The sequence below is a fragment of the Bos indicus genome, chromosome 14 (assembly GCF_029378745.1).
Source record: "Bos indicus isolate NIAB-ARS_2022 breed Sahiwal x Tharparkar chromosome 14, NIAB-ARS_B.indTharparkar_mat_pri_1.0, whole genome shotgun sequence".
Lineage (NCBI taxonomy): Eukaryota > Metazoa > Chordata > Mammalia > Artiodactyla > Bovidae > Bos > Bos indicus.
The window spans coordinates 22,629,312-22,650,267 of record NC_091773.1 but is presented as its reverse complement, the minus strand read 5'-3'; the positions used below and the strand labels follow the sequence as shown (position 1 = coordinate 22,650,267).

At 44.3% G+C, this 20,956-nt stretch overlaps 1 protein-coding gene across 6 annotated transcripts in view; it reads right to left on the bottom strand.

The window, feature by feature from the left end:
• LOC109568646 (RP1 axonemal microtubule associated) overlaps positions 1 to 20,956 on the bottom strand; it is a 211,437-nt gene that overhangs the window by 142,581 nt on the left and 47,900 nt on the right. For 5 of the 6 annotated variants that reach the window (XM_070802547.1, XM_070802550.1, XM_070802545.1 and 2 more), the window contains exons 2-4: positions 20,821 to 20,880; positions 5,347 to 5,498; positions 4,845 to 5,038 (exon numbers count right to left, since the gene is read on the bottom strand). The gene's annotated coding sequence lies outside the window, so the exon portion shown is untranslated. Of the gene's footprint in view, positions 1 to 4,844; positions 5,039 to 5,346; positions 5,784 to 20,820; positions 20,881 to 20,956 lie in introns of those variants that run through there. The other variant, XM_070802546.1, reaches the window with a different exon arrangement.

Below are 20,956 nucleotides of genomic sequence, written 5' to 3'. Positions count from 1 at the left end.
ACACAACACTGTGTATAGAACAGACAACTAGTACGGACCTACAGGACAGCACTGTGTGTGTGTGTGTGAGCTCAGTCGTGTCTGACTCTTTGCAACTCAGTGGACTGTAGCCCACCAGGCTCCTCTGTTCATGGGATTCTCCAGGCAAGAACACTGGAGTGGGTTGCCCTTTACTACTCCATGGAATCTTTCTGACCCAGGGATCGTACCTGCATCTCCTGCATTGGCAGGTGGATTCTTTACCACTGAGTCACTGGGAAGCCCCCATGTTAGAGTCCTAGGGCCCTGCCATTACAAGTCTAGAGATGCCACTAATTGGACACCACCATTTCTGGGGGCCTGGGGGTGCCAGGCACCTGACCCCAGGGGGTTGCAATGGAAAAGGTCTCGCAGAGGCTATGTGACACCATGGCCATGGCTGACTCTGGCCAGGCCCCTTTCCCTCACACGCCCCCCTGAGGTCAGGTCTGCTCTTCTCCTTGCTGTACCAGAAAGGAGACTGCAGCTCTGAGAGCCTGAGCCACTCGCCCAGCCCGAACTAGGGAGTCACGGGTCGGGAGTCTCAGCCCCAGGCCAGGCCAGGCTCCAGACCTGACACTCCACTCCTCTACTGGGAAACAGGCCAGGTGCTTGGCACCCCCAGGCCTCCCAGAATGGTGGCAGCCATTTGAGGGTGGTCATCAGACCCTGTAATGACCAAATGAGAGAAATCCTCCCAGTAAAAAAAGTCTACATTCAGAAAGCGGCCTCCAGAGGTGAAGACCACGGGTGTACGTCTGTAAACAGAGCACGGCGTGCTCCCCATGCTCTTGGCCCCAACAGTCCTGGCATCAGGAACACAGGCCAGGATGGAAGCCTCAGGCCCTACCAGTGGAAGATGGGGACGGGAAGGTTCTAGGAACAGTCATCACTTCGTAGGAACAGTCAGAGCCACCAGGTCTGACACCAGAGTAACCCGAGGAAGCATCTCCTGGGTGAGCTCATGCACATTTCTAAAGAAACAGCCAACACTGCTGCTCAAGGTCAGCCCTTTCCAGCTACTTCCACTCTTTAGACAAATATAGGGGCCTTGGGGTGTCAAAAAATATAACAGTAGTTAACATGCATAAAGCATTTAAAATGTGCTGGGCTCTTAAGGAGAAACATCCTATGACATCCCTTATATGTGGAATCTAAAAAGAAGTGATACAAACAAACTAACCTACAAAACAGAAAGAGACTCACAGACTTAAGAGAATGAACTTACGGTTGCCAGGGGAAAGGGATAGTTAGGGAGTTTGGGATAGACATGTACCCACTGCTATATTTAAAATGGATAAACATCAAGGACCTACTGTGTAGCGCATGGAACTCTGCTCAATGTTATGTGGCAGCCTAGATGCAATGGGGGCTGGGAGGAGAATGGATACATGTGTATGTATGGCTGAATCCCTTCGGGGTTCACCTGAAATTATCACAATATTGTTAATCAGCTATGCATGCATGCATGCATGCTTAGTCACTCAGTCATGTCCAACTCTTTGTGATCCCATGGCCGTAATCTGCCAGGCTCCTCTGGCCATGGGATTCTCCAGGCAAGAGTACTGGAGTGGGTTGCCATTTCTTACTCCATAATTGCCATTTCCTGTAGTATAATCAGCTATACTCCAATACAAAATAAAAAGTTTAAAGACTGGGGGGAAAATGTGCTGTGCTCTTAAATATCAAACAAGCCTACAAGAGTGGTCCTTTTTCTGCATCACACAGGTGGAAATGGAGACCAAAGAGGGAAAAGACAGGCCCCGACCCAGGGGTTCTCAAAGTTCGACCCCAACAAGCAAGCCTGTCTCAGGATGCAGCTCCCCAGGATGACTGGGGGGAGTGGGGCGTGGTGTTGGGAAGGAGCAGGAGGCCCTGGTGCGCATCCCTCTCGGCCTGTTCCCACTTCCCATCTTCCTTAGGAAGCTCCCCCCGGCAGCCTGCGCCAACCCGAGCACTGACCCTTCTGTTCTGGGCTTAAAGGGAAGCCAGTTAGGTTTTCCTCTTCCTTTCTTGGCATTTGGTTTCCTTCCTTATCAGAGTGGTGAGACCAAGGGGCAGATAACAGGATGTAGACATAAGGGAAATAGTTCACAGTCACGGCTGGGATGTCTTTAGTGTTGTACGGTTAGGTTTGGAGCTGCAGGAATCTCCAAGAAAGGGGATGTCCATCTGGCCTACCTGTTGACCAGAGCCTATATCACCATTGGGGGCAAAATCTGTAGAAATAGGAAGCGTTTGCCTATCTCTGTGTTCTTTGCACAGAACTCCCCCAGGGACCTTCAAGAACCTTTCACAACCTGCTTTTCTCTTCCATGTTAAAACAGATGCCATTTGTCTAGCACCTGCCATGAAAATGCTTTTCTGATCAATTAATATTGAAGTCTTAGATGACAATTCTTAATGTATAACGACACTCCACCCGCCCTAATTACTAAAGATCTTTCTTTTAGTTCAGAGACTGGCTTTTATATCATATACCAATGTTATAATTTCAACATTCAAAGATGCCTTCTCTGAAATGTCACATAGCTTCAGATATGAATAACACAATTGTTTAATAAAAAGCAACTGTCAGTCAGTCTTCATTTTCTTAATGGCTCTAAAAATGCTACACCTATATTCCCTAGTTTCATAGATGAACATGATTAAGACATGAAGTTTGAGACTCTGAGTTTCAAACCATTTAAGTAATAGAAAAGCTGCTGATATTTTAGAAAACTTCATTTTAAATTACTTATTACCATTAGGATCACACATTTCTCTAAGTAACTTAGGGGCAAGAAGTACTAGAGTAGATTGCCATTCCCTTCTCCAGGGGTTCTTCCTGAGGCAGAGATGGAACTCAGGTCTCCTGCGTTGCAGGCAGATTCTTTACCAGCTGAGCCACCAGGGAAGCCCCCCTACTCGTCCACAGCCAATCTCATATGCCTCCTGTAGCTTGTTTTTCAGTCACCTAATCGTGTCTGTCTCTTTCTAGCTCCAAGGACAGTAGCCCACCAGGTTTCTTTGTCCTCCACTAGTACTTTATCATGATAAGTGATATTTATGTTAATGTCCCAGAAATGCCACACAAATTTGAAATATCTTCTCAAAGGAAAAACTATTTTCATTTATATTTGAGGGTGTATTCATTATTTGAGTATAGTTATGACAATACCATGGCACTAATTCATATATAATAAGGATATATAAATAATGGGATTCACCTGCCATGCATAGAAAGCAATTTCCTCATAGAATGTTCTAGCAATGGTATTTACTGATTTTTTTTTTCTGTTTTATAATTGCTAAAATTACTTTGTGATTAATAAGTTAACCTGGAGTAAGATAACCCAATGGCCAGAGTCTATACATTTTGTCAGTTAACCACCTGAAAAGTCACAGCATATGTTTTAAAAGCTGACTTCGATGTTCCCTTTCTACATGGCTTGTCCAGTTAGGTCATGTTCCCCAAACTTGTCTAGCATTTCCTGGTGCTGAGGAGCCCTTTCACCCTGGTAATGCCCAGGTCTTCGCTGTGTTTAGAAGTTTCTAAGGGTGCTGTCTGGCTTCTGTGTTATGTTGCTATTAGATTTGTTTAAGAGGTTAACTACAGTAAATGTAAGCAGACACTGAGCACCCATTTCTATAATACTGATCCAGCAAGGAACCTGAACAGTCATCCAAGTTATCAGAACACAGGGTGCAATGTAAATATGTAAATTCTAGTTGGCCAAAAGGAAGAAAGACATCCATGGTATACTCTTGTGAAAGTATTATGCCATTAATTTCAAGCATGCCAAAGGAAATAATGGAAAAGAAAATGGCTCTGGTATTCCTATCCATAGACAGAAGAGCCTGGCAGGCTACAGTCCATGGGGTCTCAAAGAGTTGGAAATGACTGAGCAACTAAAGAAGAAAAAAAACAAATAAAGAGATTGAGGATTTATTCCCAAGTTTAGTAGTAGGAGCTTCTGTTCAGTTCGGTGGGGCCAGCCTGACAGAACCCTCTCCTGAGGATCCCTGGCCCCCAGGCTAACGGGGCCCTAACAGTTTCCTGTTTCCTGCCTGGCACCCCCCACCCACAATCAGCTGTGGTTGCTCAGCCTCCAGAGCCTGTGTCACACCTCCTGAGGCTGCAGAGTGGCCCCGTTCCCAATGCTGGAGAGATGGGGATGGAGTCTGAGTGTCCACAGGGAGGTTCCGAGTTAGCTCACCTGAAGTCACTGAATGCCACTACCCAGCAACGACACCAAATGTCCCCTGGGCCACGTGGGGCTCCCCAACCAAATGATGTAGACATATCAGACCCAGACAAACAAGATCTCTGTTTATGAACCAGGTGCCCACAATGTACTGTACATGGTGCCCACACAGCCCTACCAGTGTTGTCCCCATTGACAGATGTGTAAACAGGAGGAGGGGGAGTAATAAGCTCCCCATGGTAAGGGCTAGAGCAGGCATCCTGGACCATGCTGTGATGCGTGGGATTGGTCTTAACTCCTGTGCACGGCCCACGGGTTCTTGAGCTAGAGAAGAGTTGTCCAAACAACCTCTGAAAGCTAAACCTCCTTAGAAATATCTGCCAAGATGCCCCACAAGAAAAATAAGTTCCCTCACCTTCCCCATAGCAACCAGGACTAAAAACAATGCGCTCCAGCCTTTCCTGCTTTCTCTACCATCGTTGGCATAGTTTCCAAAACCACTGAGCGATCTTCAATGTTTCAGTAAAAGTTTAAGCTGTCCTCCCTTTTAAAGACCTAATTATAAAGCTTAACATTTTAATTACCAATTCTTGTTTTTAAAAAGGGTAAGGAGGGAAAAAAAAAAAGCATATATTTTACCTGTAATTTCCAAGACGAAATTCCTCAGTTGCTTCCAGAATGTCTTATCAGAAGGGCTGGAGTCAGGAAGAGTCAGAGCCCAGGGCCTGGCAACCTGGGCGGCCTGTGGCTCCAGACACTGCTTGGGAGTGAACTGGGCTTCTGTCTGTGCTGGCCAGAGGGAGCGGCAATGTTTGTGTTGTCACCTGGATTACCTGTAGCAACGGCGAGCACTGCAGGTAACTCACAGACCACAGGCTGGCCACGAACAGAGCTAGTCTCACATTCACAACTACTAGTGAGTGTCAGTGAGAGCACTCCTCTCATTCCAATACAGAAATGTCCAGACTAGAGCACCAACAGCTGCTTTTTCCCTGCCATCCCAGTTGCCTATAATACCCAACCAAATCATTTACTTTAAATGAAACTTTTTACTAAACGACCAATAAAATAACCTGTTTGTTTAATGGATCCTCTCTGGCATACAAATAGAAGGTGGCATGTGACCCTGTGAGCTTTTTACCTTATTCTGAAGTTGATGTTTTGAATATTCATCTTGAAGAGTATGTTTCCGTTTGGTAAGACACCATGATGTGATGGTCAAGTCCCCATTAACAGGCAGGTTGATTCAGTTCAACTGTATTTGTTAAGTGCTGCTCCATTGAAAAGATAGGCCTGCTTAAAAAAAAAACAAAAAAAACCTCTGACTTCTAGCAATTAACAAGCCAGCAATCTTTCATACTAGACCATCAACATGCAAGTATTACCTTCACTCTTCGCTTACTCTCTCAATACTCATGTGCATACCTCTTCAGCCCAGGCAGAGAGGAGCTCCGAGTACTGCCAGAAGCCCAGGCAGGTGGGGGGTGGGAGTGGGGGGCCCAGAGGATGATGAATCATTGTCATCAATATCACCTTCCTTTTGGTCACCAGAACCCCTGGCTGAAGGTCTCATATTGTTTCATGTTTTTTTAACAACTTTATTGAGATGTATTGACTACGAGGAGCTACATGTATTTGATATGTACATTTTTATGAGGTTGGACATCTGCAAAACAGCCATGACACCATCACCACAGTCAAGGAAATAGACTGATCCATTACCTCCCAGAGTCTCCTTGCCTCCCTTTGTTTTTGCTTGTTTGTTTTTATGGTAAAAATACTTACCCGTCCTCTGCACACATTCTAAAGTGCACACACAGTCGTGTCCAACTCTTTGTGACCCCATGGACTATAACCCACCAGGCTCCTCTGTCCATGGCATTTTCCAGGCAAGAATACTGGAGTGGGTTGCCATTCCCTTCTCCAGGAGATCTTCCCAACACAGGTATTGAACCCATGTCCCCTATATTGGCAGGCAGATTCTTTACCACTAGAGCCACTTGGGAAGCCTGTTACCCATTTAATCATTTGCTTATTTGGGGTGTTTTGCTATTAAGTTGTGGTCTCATATTGGTTTTAATACTCAGAAAAAGGCACAATCTGTTTGCCTTTCTCCTAGACACAGAAGATATAATTTTTGTGAGTGTAACACATAGGAGAAGGCAATGGCACACCACTCCGGTACTCTTGCCTGGAAAATCCCATGGACAGAGGAGCCTGGTGGGCTGCAGTCCATGGGGTCGAGAAGAGTCAGACACAACTGAGCGACTTCACTCTTACTTTTCACCTTCATGCATTGGAGGAGGAAATGGCAACCCACTCCAGTGTTCTTGCCTGGAGAATCCCAGGGACGGGGGAGACTGGTGGGCTGCCATCTATGGGGTCACACAGAATCGGACACGACTGAAGCGACTTAGCAGCAGCAGCAACACATAAGAAACCAAGTTCCTTCAAATGTGACTCCAAATATCAATTTGAGAGAGTGAGAAATTCTGTCCAGAGGTACCTGTGCCTTCAAGAAACACTGAACTTTTTCTGGGGGGGATGAGCTAGCAGCAGGGTGCAGGATGGCGCAGTGGACAATCAGAGGCCAGGGCAGGTCTTATCCTCATGAAGTCTCCTCACCTCTGCTGAGCATCTAACTGCTCTGCAAAGAAAGGACCTGGTTGGATAGACCTGACACACTAGCATTTTTTTCTTTCATTGAGTAATATTATTGCCTATCTACTCAGTGGCTCAGTGGTAAAGAATCTGCCTGCAATGCAGGATACTTGGGTTCGATTCCTGGGTCAGGAAGATCCCTTGGAGGAGGAAATGACAACCCACTCCAGCGTTCTTGCCTGGGAAATCCCATGGACAGAGGAGCCTGGTGGGCTATAGTCCATGGGGTTGCAAAGAGTCGGACAAAACTTAGCTACTAAACAACAACAAAACAGTGCAGCAAAGGCAATTATTTTCATTTCTTCACCCAACAAGCATTTGTTGAGGACCTATTTGGAAACAAACATTTTGAGGAAATTCAGCAAGCCCCTAAGCAGATCTACAGATGCTTGAAAATACTGTCAGCCTCACCCTGTTCTCTGCACACTTATTATATGCCAGCCTGGCCTCAGTCTTTGCCAGAGGGAAGGATCACCGTAGGATACAGAATTATAACATCTAGAGGGAGACAGTTAGCAGAGATAAATCCCTGTTCAGACTGCATCTTGTGCTAAAGTTCATATAAAAAACACACACAACCTTATCACAATAAGTACTTCATAATTTGTACAACGGCTTTCCTAGTGCTTCAGTGGTTAAGAATCCCCCTGGCAATCAGGAGACACAGGTTCGATCCCTGGATCGGGAAGATGTCCTGGAGAAGGAAATGGCAACATTCTCCAGTATTCTTATCTGGGAAATTCAATGGACAGAGGAACTTGGCAGGCTATATTTACACACAGAAGTGAAGAGCTTCAACAAGAACAGGGGAAATGGGAGAAATCTTGCTACACTGAGACAACCATACATTATGTTGAGACAGCGTATGAGTATGGTTAATGATGATGTTAAGTTGAACTGTATAAATTGCAATTTTTCTAATTCAAAATGGGTCAATTATCAGTAATTTTGTATCATTTAACCTACTATATAACAGTGAGGCTATGAAAGAAGCTGTGGGGAAGGTGGGTGGTGTACCCTGTGATGGGAGTTTGGATTTTATGCTACAGTCTGTGACAAGCCACTCAAGAATTTCAGAGGAGAGACGTGACATTTACTTCGTAATTACCATTCTCATAATGTGGCTAAGCTTGAAGGCAATGAAACTGGATTTAAAAAAACCAGTTAAGTGACTATACCAATAGTTCATTAACTCATCAGTATTTATTAGTTGCAGTATTTATTGACTGAGGGAGAGAAAGATGGCTCCTCAAAGATGTCCACATTCTAACATGAGACTTATGAATGTGTCATGTTACAGGCAAAAGGGACTTTGCAAACATGATTAAGATACAGATATAGATATAGATGGGCTCCCCTGAGGGCTCAGTCAGTAAAGAATCTGCCTGCAGTGCGGGAGACCCAGGTTCCATCCCTGGGTTGGGAGGATCCCCTGGAAGAGGGAATGGCAACCCACTCCAGTGTTCTTGCCTGGAGAATCCCATGAACAGAGGAAACTGGTGGGCTATGGTCCATAGCATCTTAGAGAGTTGCACACAACTAAAGTGACCTAACACTCATGCGCACATGCATAGATACAAAGACGCAAGTACATCGTACTGGTTCTGCGTCTCTAGAAAACGCAGACTAATATACCTATCACAAATGAAGCATTTTGCTAAGCTCTGGGAAAGAAGTAAGAAAGGCTCGAACTAAGGAAAGCAGTGGGAATGAATAAAGAGGGAGAAACTGAAGGTGTGGTGGAGATGTAATCAATAGACCAGGTCTGCTGGGTGGAGAAGGGGAGAGTCTCAGGACACCCCTCCTGGCTTCTACCTTGGCGATGGTGGGATCACCAACTTCATCTGGAAAAAGAAACAATTTATAAATTTACACATAAATTTAATTAGTCAAAATAATTTACATCACTTGAAAAAATTTCTAATTAATCTAGAGATTAACTATTTGCTAAAGATAAATTTTGTCTGTAAGATGCTCCTCTTTTCTCATGAGAAACACCCTGGAAAGAAGATTCCCAGACATCAGGCACTCAGTGCTTTGGAAACAATCTTCAAACCCTTGGATAAAGAGTGTGAGTTTTCTCACCTTCCTCCATCCTCTGCTCTCTCATTTCACATCCTCCTTCCCCCTTCCTCCTTCCTTCTCCTACCTAGTTCTGTGAGTCATACACAGGAAGGAAAACTCTATATAGAGCCTTGGTAAGCACCATAGACTAAAGGAACTGGTAAACTGCAGTGAATCTTTGACTCTTAGAGTTTGTCGTTGTTCATTCCCTAGGTCGTGTCCACAGTTTTGCAACCCCAAGGACTGCACCACACCAGGCTTCCCTGTCCTTCACAATCTCCTGGAGTTCACTCAAACTCATGTCCATTGAGTCAGTGATACTAGCTAACCATTTCATCCTCTGTCGTCCCCTTCTCCTCCTGCCTTCAATCTTTCCAAGCATCCGGGTCTTTTCAAATGAGTCAGTTCTTTGCATCAAGTGGCCAAAGTATTGGAGCTTCAGCTTCAGCATCAGTCCTTCCAATGAATATTCAGGACTGATTTCCTTTAGGATTGACTGGTTTGATCTTCTTGCTGTCCAAGGGACTCTCAAGAGTCTTCTCCAACAACACAGCTCAAAAGCATCAATTCTTCAGCACTCAGCCGTCTTTATGGTCCAACTCACATTCATACCTGACTACTGGGAAAACCATGGCTTTGACTATATGGACCTTTGTGAAGACCTAGCACAATACAGGTGTTAAAATTCAGGTCCACAATGCTCACTTTCCCAAGGTCCTGAAACTAATAGGGGGCACTGTCCAGAACTGCGGAGGGTCTGAGCTTCTCCCAGTCACAAGCCAGCTGCCCCCGTTCACAGACGCTGCTAGAATTCATAACACTCTTGAGTTGGACACAAAGAACAGGTTACTCTTCACAGCAAAAGAAGTAGCCTAAGAGTGAGCATTTTTGTGCCAGTCCCCTTGGCCCCAACCCCATGGAGTGATGCTAAGAGGGCCAGATGACACCTGGATGTGCAATGTGTTGGGTCATATAAGAGGAACCCTGGGTTCATGAAACTCGATTCTTGTTAAAGGACAGTAAGCATATCTGTCTTTTACTCTGAAGAAAGACACATCTCTGTCCTCCTGGGCTGTCTGCTAAACACACATCCTCGGAAAGAGAACAAACAGCAGCCAGTGTCTTGATGGCAAGATGTGTTACCAGCAGATCTCCAAAGAACTGTCTCCCAACAGCCACGGCTGGATTCAGAGCTGTTCTGCCCTTTCTCCAGCAGAGGTCCATTCTGTTCTGATGCTGAAGCTGAAGCTCCAATACTCTGGCCACCTGATGCAAAGAGCTGACTCACTGGAAAAGACCCTGATGGTGGGAAGGATCAAAGACAAAAGGAGAAGGTAGCGACAGAGGATGAGATGGTTGGATGGCATCACAGACTCACGGACATGAGTGAGAAAACTCCAGGAGATAGTGAAGGACAGGGAAGCCTGGAGTGCTACAGTTAATGGGGTTGAAAAGAGTCAGACATGAATGAGCAACAACAACAAATTCTGTTTTGTCCTGCAGTTCATCCTGGCACTCACCAGCTGGAGTCTGAACAGACACTACACTGCAAAGCGAACAGTGCCAAACAAGGCTGCCCTCACGCCGGGGTCAGCTGCACTTCAAGGATTCCGAAGTCCTCCCCCAACTTCTGACCAACTGGTGATAAACTCAGAGGTTCTGATGACCCACTGGTCTCAATAATTTTCTAGAAAAACTCACAGAACCTAGGGAAGCTGTGGTTTTACTATGAAAGTGAAAATGTTAGACACTCAGTCATACCTGACTCTTTGAGACCCCCATGGACTATAGCCCACCAGACTCCTCTGTCCCTGGGATTCTCCAGGCAAGAATACTGGAGTGGCTTGCTATTTCCTCCTCCAGGAAATCTTCCCAACCCAGGGATCACACCTAGCTCTCCTGCATTGCAGGCAGATTCTTTACCATCTGAGACACCAGGGAAGTCCAGTTTTACTATGAAAAGATACAAATCAAGAGGAACAGCCAAAGGAAGAGACCCATAGGGTGAGTGAGGGAGGGGGAGACAGCCTCCCTGCCCCCTCCCTGTAAGTCCGGGCACCTCACCCTCCAGGCCTGTCCACATTCACCAACCAGGGAACTCTGCGAGCTCGGCATCCAGAGTATTTATTGGTGTCTCAGTACGTTGGCATGACTGATTAACTTATTGGCCGAGAGAACGAACCCAGTCTCCAGCCCCTGCCCCCTCCTCAAGGTCAGGAAGCTGAGAGTCCCAACCCTCTAATCACGTGGCAAGTCTCCTTGGTAAACCAGCCCCCAACCTGAGGCCACCTAGGAGCCTGGGAAGCACCACCTCACTAGCATAGCAAAGGCACTCCTATCAGTCAGAAACTCAGGTCTGGACCAGACAAACTGTCTTTTACATCACAGTTCTTTTCACAGGAAAAGGTGTATTCGCATCGCCTTTACCCACAAGGCCAAGGTTGGTTTTGAATGGCTCTTACTAAGAGTGTCCTTGAGACTTTTTTAGAGGTCACACTCCATCTGTAAGTGGCCAGGCTTAAAACAGATACATTCATTCCAAAGATGGCAACTGTATCTATGACAACTGGTACATTTCCTATTGCTACCTTACTATCTTGTTAGAAATTTGCAAGCAAAAGGTAGCGAAGTTTGTTATTTAAAAAAAAAAAGTTTAAGAGAGAGGAATACCAAAGGCTTCTTTGGGCAGTGTTTCAGTTTTGCAAGATGAAATTTGCGGGTGGACAGTGGTCATGGTGGCATGACCATGTGAATGAACTTAATACAACTGTACTGCACATTAAAAAGTGGTTTCAAGGAAGCAGTTTATGCCACACATATTCTAGCACAATTTTTTTTTTTTTTTTTTTTTTTTTTTTTTTTTTTTTAAAGAATCCCCCTTGGGTCACTTCCAGACTAATTTAACTTGAGCTCGAAGACAAGCTCAAGTTGTCTTAGGGGCGGGAGGGGTGGAATTCCAGCCCCAGGCATTCCCAAGGCCACTGAAACCTTTTCCAGTTGGTTACATCAAAGGTGTCCCTTTTCCACTCAGTCATTTGGGACCTTGGATAGCTGCCAGGGATGGGGAGGGAGAAGGTGAGGCCATCTCCCCACTGAGAGAGAATGAATGGATGGATGAACGAACGAATGGTTTGTCGTCCGAGACAACAGACCAATACTAACATCCCTAAGACCTACTTTCCTCCTAATTGTGACCACGTTTCATCCAAAGGATCAGGACTTAACACTGGTGGGCAAACAGTTAAGCAGCAAGAGCTATATATTTTAACCATTCCAGCTTTCATGAACATGGATTTTCATGAACACAGCTCCGACTCTAAGCCACAAAGGAAGTTCCGCACAAGTTCCATCCTCTTCCCCCATCCCCGACATGGGTACCATTTGAGTTTTCCCACTGTGTTCAGGGGCCAGATTTGGCTTCAAGATTTCCCAACCTTGTAGCCTTTGAGTCACTCATGACTCCTCTCTCCCCTTTCCTTCCTGAATTTAATAAACTACCACCAGATCTGCTTCTTCTTCCAATAGAATGTTCTGCCCAGCCACACAGCGCAAACCTCTATTGTTGGAGCCACCTTTCGGAGTGGGGAGGGGGGGAATTCCAGCCCCAGGCGTTCCCGAGGCCACTGAAACCTGGGGAGGGACCACTCAGCTCTCACTCCCTCCTTTCCTGATTCACTGGGAGTCCAGAGGGAGGGAAACAGCCGGGCAAGAGATTCCCACAAGCCCAGAGCCTGGGGAGCAGGGGGCTTTCCCAGGCGGGCCGGCTCCTGGCGGACAAAGGTCTGACTTCCAAAGCATGGCCTGGGCTGGAGTCGGTCACCGCCCTTTGAAACCCCTTTGAAGTTGGGCAGACGTCTGGCCAAGGGCAAGCTCGAGAGCTCCTCCGCTCAGCCTGGGAGGGGCGGTTTCCTGTCTGCCTTTCCCAGGATGGAAGTGCAGTAACAATCATTTTGCATGATCTTCACTTTAGACACCAAAATCTAAAAAACCAATAAAAATAAGCTTGATGTGAGATAACGCATCAGACCTAGTATCATAATATACTTTATTTTTTAATGTTTCGAGGCTCTTTCCATTAAAATCAGATTAAACATGTCCAGCTCCTTGAACAATTTCAGATTCTGTTCCACCTTGACTGTCCTTCGATGAACGTGTTTGGGTGGTTGATTTCTTTTAAACTTGGCACCCCACAGGGAACACAGGATTCCTGAGGTGGCCTGGAAGGCAAGCCTTCTGTCATTCTAGCCTAAAATCCTTATTCTCTTCCACATAAACTACTCCCAAGTTCAGGCCTTCTGCTCTGGACAAAGGGAATTGGGTTGGAAGGTGTGTGTGTGTGTGTGTGTGTGATTTTCTGTTTTGTTTCTCTAGGAAAATCAGAAAATCAGAACTGAAGAGTTCATAGAAATTGCTATTACAGTGCTTTCATTTTGTGGGTTCCAGCACATGTGTGAGCCATGAAATCAATTTCAAAAGGTCATCACCAGCTTTTTCTTTAAAAAATGGAGAAGAATTCAGAGTGCATTGTATTTATGAAGGGGAAGAGTTAGTTCATGAAACTTCTGTATCAGATTCTGTGTCCATGTGCCTGTGGAAGGACAAGGAGTGTACTAGGTTATGACAATTGCATTTTGGTCAAAAGAATTAAAAGTCACTGGTCTGGCCCAGCCGGGGATGGGCAGTGCACTATGATCAATAAGCACCGGTCCAAAACGTAAAGTCAGAGAATGCCTGGCTTTACGCCTGGGCCCGACATGTGGGAACCGCATGACCAGGGGAAGCTGTTAAACTGCATCGGAACTCAGCTCAGTTGCTCATCTATGAAACAGGGAAAACAACAGTACTTTCCTCCAAGAGGCATGAAGGAGAAACACACTAATTCTTACTTCCATGGACTGAGCACATTTCTACCACGTGCCAAGAAACATGCAGTGAATTTTGCCATTATATTTCTGACCGTCAGCAAACAGCCCTTTGTGTTAGATATTTCTGCTGCCATCTGTCCGATGAGGAAAGTGAGGCAGTCTGGTCCAGCCTGTGAACCTACTCCTTCCAGGACACTGGCCCTCAGTCTGCTGTGATCAGTTGCTCCACTGTACCCAACTCTTCGCAACCCCCATAGACTGTAGCCCACCAGAACTCCTCTGTCCATGAAATTTTCCAGGCAAGAATACTGAAGGGGGTTGCCACTTCTTACTCCAGGGCATCTTCCCAACCCAGGGGTCAAATTCACGTCTCTTGGGTCTCCTGCATTGGCAGGTGGGTTCTTTGCCACTGAACCACCTGGGCAGCCCTCAGGTCCACTGTGCCTCTGTCCAAACGTGAGGACACAAATACTGTATGTAGCACTGTTAGTACTAAGTACTTAGTCCTGACACCAAGGAGCCTTTGCAATTCAGCGATACTCAAAGGCAGGCTCTCCGTGAGATGAAGAGGGGCTTCTGGACCACAGGTTGTCTCCCTGCTTCCTTCGCCTGGGAAGTTGTGCCTATTTGGCTCCACTACGCAATGTGCTTCATGATGAATTTCAGTGACACCTGGCAGGAGCTCCTGCCGCGTCCAGGAAGAGCAACATGCCATTTCTGACTGGGTGGTCCACGGCCTACGCTCTGAGCAGCACTGCGTGAAATGTCATGGTTACTGCATCACAGCTATCACGACACACATACTCGGATCTCCCCTTTCATTGTCCAAAGCTCTTTTTGCTGCTCCATCAAAGGCAGGAAATGCGTGCATCCATCCACTTGTCTGCTTGCAGTCCACTGAAAGCTCTTGGAATCTTTATGACGCATACAATGGCAGCCATGCTCCTCCCTGGCTTTCTGTCACCCACACATCTGCTGACCTTGCCTTCTGTATCTTCATGGAAGATGCTGATAATGACATTGAAGGAGATTAGGCCAAAGACAGATCTGCTCTCAGGAACAACAACTAGAACAATCTCTAGTCCACTCAAGGCCCATGTGCCTCTGCACTGCCGGGTTTGCTTCACTTTCTTTTTTTGTGGTGGTTTATTTTTTTAACTTGTTATTTTATATTGGCATATAGTTGATTAACAGTGTTGTGATAGTTTCAGGTCTACAGCAATCGCTCTACATATACACGTATCTATTCTTTTTCAAATTATTTTCCCATTTAGATTGTTCAAAATATTGAGCAGAGTTCTCTGTGCTATACAGTGGGACCTTGCTGGTTATCTGTTTTAAATATAACACAGAGGAGAGGGTGTGGAGAAAAGGGAACCCTCTTACATTGTTGGTGGGGATGCAAACTAGTACAGCCACTATGGAGAACAGTGTGGAGATTCCTTAAAAAACTGGAAATAGAACTGCCATTCAGTTCAGTTCAGTTCAATCACTCAGTTGTGTCTGACTCTTTGCGACCCAGGCAAAGAGTCCATGGACTGCAGCACACCAGGCCTCCCTGTCCATCACCTACTCCCGGAGTTTATCCAAACTCATGTCCATCGAGTCGGTGATGCCATCCAGCCATCTCATCCTCTGTCATCCCCTTCTCCTCCTCAATCTTTCCCAGCATCACGATCTTTTCTAATCAGTGAGTTCTTTGCATCAGGTGGCCAAAGTATTGGAGTTTCAGCTTCAACACTGGTCCTTCCAATGAACACTTAGGACTGATCTCCCATAAGATGGACTGGTTCCATCTCCTTGCAGTCCAAGGGACTCTCAAAAGTCTTCTCCAACACCACAGTTCAAAAGCATCGATTCTTCGGCACTCAGCTTTCTTTATAGTCCAACTCTCACATCCATACACGACTACTGGAAAAACCATAGCCTTGACTAGACAGACCTTTGTTGACAAAGTAATATCTCTGCTTTTTAATATGCTGTCTAGGCTGGTAATAACTTTCCTGCCAAGGAGTAAGCGTCTTTTAATTTCATGGCTGCAGTCACCATCTGCAGTGATTTTGGAGCCCCCAAATAAAGTTTCCCACTGTTTCCACTGTTTCCCCATCTATTTGCCATGAAGTGATGGACCAGATGCCGTGATCTTAGTTTCCTGAATGTTGAGTTTTAAGCCAACTTTTTCACTCTCCACTTTCACTTTCATCAAGAGGCTCTTTAGATCTCCACTTTCTGCCATAAGATTGGTATCATCTGCATATCTGAGGTTATTAATATTTCTCCCAGCAATATTGATTCCAGCTTGTGCTTCTTTCAGCCCAGCGTTTCTCATTATGTACTCTGCATATAAGTTAAATAAGCAGAGACAATTTACAGCACTGACGTACTCCTTTTCTATTTGGAACCAGTCTGTTGTTCCACGTCTGGTTCTAACTGTTGCTTCTTGACCTGCATACAGATTTCTCAAGAGGCAGGTCAGGTGGTCTGGTATTCCCATCTCTTGAAGAATTTTCCATAGTTTGTTGTGATCCACACAGTCAAAGGCTTTGGCATAGTCAATAAAGCAGAAATAGATGTTTTTCTGGAACTGTCTTGCTTTTTCAGTGATCCAGCAGATGTTGACAATTTGATCCCTGATTCCTCTGCCTTTTCTAAACCAGCTTGACCATCTAGAATTTCATGGTTCACATATTGTTGAAGCCTGGCTTGGAGAATTTTGAGCATTATTTTACTAGCATATGAGATGAGTGAAATTGTGTAGTAGTTTGAACATTCTTTGGCATTGCCTTTCTTTGGGATTGGTGCTTCCCTGATAGCTCAGTTGGTAAAGAATCTGCCCACAATGCAGAAGACCTGGGTTCAATCCCTGGGTTTGGAAGATCCCCTGGAGAAGGGAAAGGCTACCCACTCCAGTATTCTGGCCTGGAGAATTCCATGGACTAGTCCATGGGGTGGCAAAGAGTCAGACATGACTGAGAACTGCCATATGACCCAGCAATCCCACTGTTGGGCATACACACTAAGGAAACCAGAATTGAAAGAGACACGTGTACCCCAGTGTTCATCACAGCACTGTTTACTATAGCTAGGACATGGAAGCAACCTAGATGCCCATCGGCAGATGAATGGATAAGAAAGCTGTGGTACATATACACAATGGAATATTACTCAGCTATTAAAAAGAATGCATTTGAATCAGTTCTAGTGAAGTGGATGAAACTGGAGTCTATTATAGAGTGAAGTAAATTAGAAAGAAAAACACCAATACAGTACATTAACGCATATGTATGGAATTTTAAAAATGGTAACGATGACCCTATATGCAAGACAGCAAAAGAGACACAAAGAACAGAGATATACACAAAGAGATATAAAGAACAGACTTTTGGACCCTGTGGGAGAAGGCAAGGGTGGGATGATTTGAGAGAATAGCATTGAAACATGTATATTGCCATATGGGAAATATATCACTAGTCCAAGTTCAATGCATGAAACAGGGCACTCATAGCCGGTGCACTGAGACAACCCTGAGGGATGGGATGGGGAGGGAGGTGGAAGGGGGTTCAGGATGGGGGACACATGTACACCCATGGCTGAATCATGTCAATGTATGGCAAAAATCACTACAATATTTTAAAGTAATTAGCCTCCAATTAAAGCAAGTAATTAAAAAAAATAAATATAACATAAGCATTGAAACATGAATGGAGAAGAAGCCCTAGGAAATGAGCTGCTGTGAGGGCTCCATCTAGTGGTAGACAGGTGACAGTGCACTCGGACTGCAGAGATGCTGAATGGAAAGATGCTGGATGGACAGGTATGTCCATTTAACAATGAAACAGAAATAAAAAACCCGGAAATAGACACACACAAACACAGTTCATTTTTGGCAAAAGTATTCACAAAGGCAACTTAGTAAAGGAAATTTTATATTTTCAACAAATGTTTCTGGAACAGTGGAGTATCCATGTGCAAAAAAGGAAAAAAAAAAAAGAAAAAAAGAACCTTCACCCATGCCTCATACTGTGTACAAAAATTAACTCAGAATAAATCACTGGCCTAATTCTAAATCTGAAACTTTAAAAATTCTAGAAGAAACAGAGAGGAAAATCCCTGTGAACTTGGGTATGGTGAGTAGCGTTTAGATATAAGCCTAAAAATATGAGTCATAATAGAAAATTTGATAAATCATACCCTTAAAAAACTTAAAACTTTTGCTCTGTAAAATACACTGTTAAGAGGATGAAAAGTCAAGCCCCAAACTTTGAGATAAATATTTATATATCCTATATCTGATAAAAAATCTCATATCTATGTGGCATATATAAAGAACTCTTAGAGTGCAACAATGTTTGAACCATCCTACTCTTTAAAAATGAGTGAAATATATGAAAAGATACTTCTCCAAAGATAATAAACAGATGGCAAATAAGCATGTGAAATGAAACATTAAGAAAGCTAAATTAGAGAATTCCCTGGTGGTCCAGTGGTTAGTACTCCCTGAGCTCTCACTGCCAAGGGCTCAGGTTCGATCTCTGGTCAGGGAACTAAGATCCTACTTGCTGTATAGCTGGAGGAAAAAAAGAAAGCAAACTAAATTAAAACCACGCACTGGGACCACTACATGCCTCAGATGGCTAAAAGTTAAGAACTAACCATGCAAGACTGGTGAAGGTACAGAGCGACAGGAATGCTCATTCACCATTAGTGGGAACACAAATGACACGGACATTTTGCAAAACCATCTGACAATTTCCTGCAGGGTTAAGGGAGCTTCCCTGGTGGCTCAGATGGTAAAAAAAAATAAATAAATAAAATCTGCCTGGACTGCAGGAGATACAGGTTCAATCCCTGAGTCAGGAAGATCCCCTGGAGGAGGGAACAGGGTTGGACACAGGCTTACCACATGACTAAGAAACCCTACTCCTAAGCAAACTGAAGATACATGTTCCCCTAAAAGCCTCTGTGCAAATGTAACAGCTTTATTCCCCAAACTGGAAACAACCCAAATGAGCTTCCACAGGGATCTGGATATACACACTGTGTCCAAGCACACAGCAGAACATGACTTGGCCAAACAAAGGACAACCTGTTGACTCACACAACAACCAGGATAAGCCTTAAGTGAATTTTTCTAAATGAAAGAAGCCAGAGCTAAAAGATTTCTTACTTTTTTTCCATGTATGTGACCTTCTGGCAAAACAGTGAAGACAGAAGTCAAATCAGAGGTTTCCAGGATTAACTGAGGGGAGTAACTGAGGGGACAACTCAGGGGCTGTTCAGAGACCAGTGAACATAAATCTCCTGGAAAACGACAGATAAGATGATAAAGTGTGAATAAATGTTTTCCCATTGGTAGGCTTGATGTAAGGGAAGTACATGTAAAATACTACATCCAGCAAACAGGAAATATTCCTCCGGTTCAAGCACATGTGAGATAGTAGGAAACTTAAACATAAACAATCATTAAGTCAAAGGGAAATTCAACACATATTAATATCTTTAAAGTTATATGCTGACCAATTATCAGATCAAAATTCAGTAATACTAAAAATCAAGGACAAAAAGATTTCCAATTCTCCCCTCAACACACACACCGCTTTAGAAAATACAAAGCACACTTATAAATAATTCATGGACAAAAGGAGAAATCATAAGTAAAATGACTAAATATTCAAATTTAAGTGAAGATAAAACTGATACATATTTTTCCATCATCCTATTTGTATATATACACACACACATAAATGTGTGCCATGTAAATATACATGTGCGTGCTAAGTCGTTTCAGTCATGTCCGACTCTTTGCAACCCTATGGACAGTAGCCCACCAGGCTCCTCTGTCCATGGGATTCTCTAGGCAAGAATATTGGAGTGGCTTGCCCTGTCCTCCTCCAGGATATCTTCCCAACTCAGGGGTAGAACTCACGTCTCTTAGTCTCTTGCATTGGCAGGCAGGTTCTTTATGACTAGCGGCACCAGAGAAGCCTATGTACATACTTGTAAATACATATATATTTGTACAAATATATATGTACACAAATAGGATGATGGAAAAAAGACAAAGGATAAGAAATGTAGAAAAAACAGGATAGGTTCAAGAGTGCTAACAGTTGATAACAGTTTTTCCATAAAGACACACATACACAAAAAATGACAGTTTTATTCTAGAAATAATTATAGAAATCTCCCTACTACTGAACCAAATGAGCTCCCAAACAGACTGGGCTTACTAAGTTCCTAGGGTAATAAAAGAAAATGACCCACACCGAGGTACATGACAGAGAGTGAGAGACAGGTACGAGAGACAGAGGGTAATCACAAGTATTTCAGCAACTAATAAGAATTATGTGACATGATCAGGAACAATATGCACCTCTTCTCAGGAAGCCCCTGAAGAGTGTGGTCCACCAGAACAGTGGCATAAACACAGGGGGAGAACCAGATGCATGAACCAGTGGGAGAATTTCGGAGAAAGTCCCTTTTCCTTTCCTTGTTCAAGCCTCTGATTCCCAGCATAACAGTGAAGAGAAACCGCTGGAGGGGCTCCTGGAGCAGTCCCAGAGCACAAGTCTAGATCAGAAAGAGCAGAGAATTCTCCAAGGCTGGTCTCTGAGAAAGAAAGAATACCAATCAAATACCTGATGAGTGTGGCCAACAGTGAGAAGAGGTTGAAACCTACAGAGGAGACCTTGGGAAGCCGAAGAGGACAGGAAAGCAGAAAAACCAGGAAAACAAAATCTAAAAGCCTATTATTAACTTGAGGGAGGGAAAGGATTGTGAAACAGGAAACGTAATCACGCTGTAATGTACAGCTCTTCTGCGAATACTACTTATACATCCATACAATAGTGCAGAGCCTGAGTATTGATTTAATGTAAAACGGTGACCCCGGCTCTCCTAGGATGGAGGCAGAAGACGGATGTGGGAGCACCCCTTATCTTCTGCAGCAGGAAGTCAGCAGATAAACTGAAACACTGACCAATGAGAATACATCATGGTGATTAGAAATAAAGACATACACATACCTATGATGGCTTCATGTTGATGTTTGGCAGAAACCAGCACAATATTGTAAAGCAATTATCCTACAATTAAAAATAAATAAATTTTATTACAAAAAATATATATATAGGTGCAAACATGTATGCATGTTATATTAAT